Genomic DNA, 6,327 nt, shown 5'->3' with positions numbered 1-6,327 from the left:
TAAAAACGGTGAATACAGTGTTAGAACCCGTTACCTTAAGAACATGAATTATAAGATAACCTCGAGATACTCGTAACCATACTGATACACAATAGAGAACTAGACGCCCTACAAGCATCTATGTTAGTATGACATTTGTCACCCCTTGGCTTGGTAGGCCGTAGACTGTAGCTAGCAGTCAGGGTGCGGGGTGTCAATCCCGTATAGATCTATGCACACAATGTCGGCTCTCCCTACAAGAGACTCTGGTTACCAACTTGACAACGGAGAAGGCCGTGTACTGAGGATGTATCTCGTATAGTGAGATACGATGTAAAAATACTGGACTGATGATAGAGACTCACAACTGAACTGACTAATGTAAACCTATATGTCTATGCTTGTATACATAATATATAACTAATGATCAGACGACCTTCGGATGGACATCCGATCCCACCAGACCACATCTTAACGAAGAAAAGGAAATAGGGCGAACAAGCCTTCCTATGTCCTTTAAACATTACTTATATATATATATATATATATATATATATATATATATATATATATATATATATATATATCTATACAAGCACGGGCATGTATATATATATATATATATATATATATATATATACAAGCACAGGCATACATTTAAGTAAGTAGAAGCATTTAACGAAGTTTTAAGTGTTTAACGAAGTAGAAGTGTTTCCCAAAGTATAAGTGTTAACAAGTAGGAGCTTATCATGAAGTAGAAGCGTATCGTGAAGCGTAAGCGTATCGTGGAGTATAAGCATATCGTGAAGTATAAGTGTATCGTGAAGTAGGAGCATTAACAGTATAAGTGAAGTAGAAGCATTAACAAGTATAAGCGTATCACGAATTGAAAGCCTTATCAATGTAATAGTGTCTAAGTAAGTAGGAGTATTAACTAAGTAAAAGCATAATGAAGCAGTAGTATCTAACCAAGTAAGAGTAGGAAAACATGGTAGAAAACTTTGGAAAAACCTTTCATAAACAAGTTTTAAGTGTAGTGACAAAGAACATGGTTTGACATGCGGAATTTAAGTTTGCACAATTGAACATTGTGATTTGGGTGTTTAAGAGATATATTGAATGTATATGGTGTTACAAAAAAGATCTAGATCTAGACTACATAATTAACACACACTTACACACTCACTTCTACATCTCTCAAGCATACCTCTACAACTGGTGTGAACCCACTATTTATAGAGGTGTTTACATGTCTCTCTCTCACTTTAAGTAACAAATGGGTCTAAAGGCTACAACACCACATCCAAGTGGGTTTTACAAAAGCCAAACATTTACAAATTCACGAATGAATAACTTTGCAACCCCAACATTCTCCCCCTCAAAGTTAGGAATGAATGACCCACTTCAAATCTTCCAAAATCAAGCACTACGTGGTTCGAGCCTCAAAGGTGACACATGTCGAAACGAACTTCAATCTTCAATTCTTCCATGACTCTTCAACTTGGGCTCTAGGATGTGAGACCATACAAACCAAGCAGCAACGAATGATCAAGAGTATCCCAAACTCCAAATAATCACCCAAAAGTTGCGCATAAAAACACATCCCAAAAATCTTCAATAAAACCAAACCGATTTCGAATACATCACTTCCGAACTTCCAATTGCATCATCTCGTAATCTTCAAAACTTCAAGATCACTTCGGTCTTCAAATCCGCGTAATATGAAAAATTCAAGTTCGAATTTCCATATAAAACTTCTCCCCCTTTTTATAATCGAAATTTGGTTATAAAACTCCAAAGGAAAAAGAACGTGCTCTATTTGGAATTTTTCATGTCAAAACTCCCCCTTAACATGTGGCATAAACTTTGTGCTTCAATCCGAAAAATCCAAAAAAATAATCAATTTTTATTTTCGTTCACGGATTGCCTTTGACAAAATTTCTCAAAAATGGGTAGAAATTGTCAATTTCAAAATTCTGCAGTGACCCGGTGCGCCAAAAACAACCAAATATGCGAAACACATCCCCATTTGCGAAACTGGGTTGAATGTGTAAATTCACATAAACTGCAAGGACCTGATTTGAATATATTCCAATTTCTCAAAACTTTTACCCCAAATGCGAAACTGGGTAAAATTTGCCATCTTGCGAATACTTCAGGGAAGCGAAATGAAATTTGGCATTTTGTCAATTTATAATCCCATTTGCGAAGTTGGACCATTTGCGTTATTTTGTGAAAAGATCAGGGACCAAATGCGAACCTATTAGCTTTCTTCCCCAATTCGTATTTATACAGTAAAAACTTCGCATTTTCATTCATACCTCTTTCTTCGCATGTTCCAATCATTTTCTTCGCATCTTTCTCCCACTATAACAAAATATGCGAACACAACAAAATGATCTTTTTCAACCATTCGCATTTTAATCCAATTAATCAAATGCGAATTTAACTGAGAAACCCAAATGCGAACCCTTCTTTGAATTACTCATATGCAGAATTGTTCTTGATCTCAAATGTGAATATCACCATTACATAAGAAAATGCGAGTTAACATCTTGTCTGACTTCCAAATTGCGAACCAAAATCAATATTATGTGCGAACCCAATGTTGATCTTTAAACTGATTCACCAAATGTGAATCTTGACTATCAACAATCGAAATCATCGAACAATCAGATCTTGATTTCAAACAAACCAAATGCGAATCCAAAATCAAAACCAAATCGTCTTATCAACTCCATAATCCAGATTCAAGCTTTTGCAATCGATTTCATCATCTTTCCCAAGTTTGTTCCTGTTCGACTTCCAAAATCATCAGTTTTTGCTTTAACGATTCATTAACACCGATCATGCGAACATTATTCTTGAGACCCAATCCTTCAAACATTCAAACATTTGTCCCAAATTCAAAATCAAATTCATTCGCAACGATCATCTGTCCAATATCTTCAATCGTTCTTAATCCTTTGAGCATTGAAATCAAATCCCAGCACATCTCGTTCAATTATGAACGAACACAGTGTTCAACATCACGTTCATGAACCCAACCAATTGTGAAATTAAATTCCAAATCAAGTAAGATTTCAACATTCATAGCCTCTGTTCAACTTGTATCTACTGATTTCAGCGTACAAGTCACCGATTCATCGCTTCAATCACGACTTTGACTTTTGTGCTGGATTTGACTTTTCGAAATTATCAGTCAACAAACATGAAACTGATGATTCTCACATACTATTTCAGATCTAAACAAGATTATCCAATTGTTCTAAGAATGTTCTTCACAAAAATTTGGAAGATCTTGATCAGTTTCATCAAACTCAAAAACTCATTGTCGACTTCTTGACTCAGATTTGAACAAACTCGTTTTTAAGATAGAACACATAGTACAAAATCGATTCAAAATGCTATTTTAACAATCAAAACAAGCATCAATCGATTTTTCAGAATGATCGATGAAATTGGAGCACGGAACAATAACCACGATGAAAGTCAAGAACGTACAACTTCTTTATGCGTATGATAAAAATCGACTCAATCAGTGAATATTAGAAATTGATGGAATTACTTCCTGGGCTAAATCACGAAATCAGATCACAAAAACAAATATGGACTCAAATTATGAATCAATTGGATGGGCTTAAACACCAATTCGCATGAACAGTATCATGAATTTTAATTGGGCTTAAAACTTGGACATGAACAGTAACACTCAAATGTTGGGCTCAATTTAAACGAATCATGAACAGTAAATTTTATTTTTGTTTTTGATTTGAATTTGATCTAAACAAAAATTGATTGGATCAACAATGAGGTTTGAAACGAATTAGATCCAATGAATCAAAACGATCAAAAAACAAGAACGCAAAGCACGAATCCAAATATTATGAGAGATCATAGAGAGAGACTCACCTAAATTGATCAAATTGGGACAAAAATTGCCAAACCGAGAATCGTTCTTCAAAAGTCATGTTGATCGTGAAAACCAAGCTCTGATACCAATTGTAGTGACAAAGAACATGGTTTGACATGCGGAATTTAAGTTTGCATAATTGAACATTGTGATTTGGGTGTTTAAGAGATATATTGAATGTATATGGTGTTACAAAAAAGATCTAGATCTAGACTACATAATTAACACACACTTACACACTCATTTCTACATCTCTCAAGCACACCTCTACAAGTGGTGTGAACCCACTATTTATAGAGGTGTTTACATGTCTCTCTCTCACTCTAAGTAACAAATGGGTCTAAAGGCTAAAGCACCACATGCAAGTGGGTTTTACAAAAGCCAAACATTTACAAAGTCATGAATGAATAACTTTCCAACCCCAACATTAAGGGAAACTTTGATAAAATATTCAGTGCGAGAATCAATTTGAGGAAAAGCTTTGTACAAGTAAAATCGTTTTTAGAAAACCATTTACTGTATCATACTTGGTAAAACAGTTGGCAGTGTAATAAATCCTTGTGCATGCGGGTTATCAATCACATGTGATTGATATGATAACTAGCATATTTAACTTGTATTCCCCCCCCCCCCCCCCCATAAAACATGTAAAAACATTTAAAAAGGTTCATTCAGGGGTATGAACTCACCTGTTGTAAGTGGATCGAACGAAGGTGCCGGTTCGGTGCTCGATGTCAAGTAAAGACTTGAACACACTTAGTGACATATTAACATATGATAAGATATGTTTACATACAATTAGTACATATAATACTAATTAAACAAGTATACGCATCCTACGGTGCAAAAAACACTTTGGTTAAGTGCTTAAGGGTGTCCTGGGTAACATTTAAGGGTGTGTAGGGCTCGCATAAGGAGTTTACTCTCCTAAAACTCACTTTATGTGAGTTAACGGTTGGGAGGCCACATCCCCCATGAGTTTACTGCCGTAAAATCATGGGAGGAGTGTTTTTGAATGGTTTCAAGCCTCATATGGATTTTGAAGTGGTTCTAGGGATTTATACAAGGCTATAGGGGTGTTTAAGGGTCCAAGAGTTTACTCCCTTGGAGTTTACGGTCCAAATGACCACTCCTTGGGAGTTTACGGCCGTAAGCACCATGTTTAGGCCGTGAACTCTCATACACCCTCCAATCCTTGATTTTTAAAGTCCTTGGCTCATTTCTAATAAATTGTAGTGAAGGTATAAGGCCATTTAGGGGACTTAAACTCTCTTTTGAAATGCTTTGGGGGAGTTTACGGCCTAAGCACATGCTTGGGCCGTGAACTCTTTTTTATCCTTAAAATCTTTGTGTTTAATTGCTCCAAACCTGAAATAGCAAGTCCCTAATTCATATCCTAAATCTAAGGGTGGTTTGGAAGTGTTTTGGTCTTGACTTTACAAGTTTAGAGGGTGTTTACGGCCTAAGCATGTGCTTGGGCCGTAAACCCTCTTTTAGGCTCCAAAAATTCTTGTTTTAATGATTACACACTCCTAGGTTAAATCCCCAGTTAGTTTCTAAGCTCAAAGGGACAAATTTGGGACATTTTGGCCTCATTTAAGGGGTTTACGACCTAAGGAGGTTCTTAGGCCGTAAACTCCTCTTTAACACCCTATATGTTCGATTTTTGGGTTAAAGCCTCAACCAATGATGGTTAGAACAAGCTAGGGTAGAAGATCTTACGTTTTGGAGACGGAAACTCGCGGATTTGAGGTGAAATCGAGCTTGATGAGAGAGGGTAGAGAGAGGATATGGGTTTAGGGTGGTAAAAGGGTTCTATGGAGTGTTCAACTCCCTATATGTATGCCCTAAGTGTTGCACTCGGTATACGACTACCCGATACTGCCGTTAAACGGGGCTTTTTGGTCGCACCCGATTAAACGGTCAAATTTTGACTTGGTTGAAACTAACATTTCTAAGGGCATTTTGCGGTGTTTCTAATTTATTTCAACCTTTACCAAGTCATTATAAAAGTCCCAAATTAATTAACCTCTTCCAAAAGGTTAACATACAATAAATAAGGCGAGGCTTATTAACGGAAGGAGGTTAAAAATGACGGAATAAATTTCGGGTTGTCACAGAACACAACTGTCAAGTCCCAAAAAGAGTACAACAAGCTGGTGGCAGACGTAGACAAGATGCCGCAGGACGAGAAAGATAAATTGCTCTGTAATGTAAAGGCCACGAGGATGATTAGATTCGCCCTGCAATCTGACACTTTTCGGTTGGTAGGTTCATGGACAACGGCTAAAGAAATCCGGGATAGGTTGAAGGAACTTTACTCAATTGATGAAGATCTAGAACACTCCAGTCAAACCCTGCTACTGTCAAAATTTGGAGTTTTCGAACAGAAACCTGAAGAGAAGCTTATACAGACTTTCGATCGTTTCAATCAT

This window comes from Lactuca serriola, chromosome 3, assembly GCF_051521515.1.
Source record: "Lactuca serriola cultivar US96UC23 chromosome 3, Lser_US96UC23_V15, whole genome shotgun sequence".
NCBI classification, from domain to species: Eukaryota; Viridiplantae; Streptophyta; class Magnoliopsida; order Asterales; family Asteraceae; genus Lactuca; species Lactuca serriola.
This window is presented reverse-complemented; position numbering follows the sequence as displayed.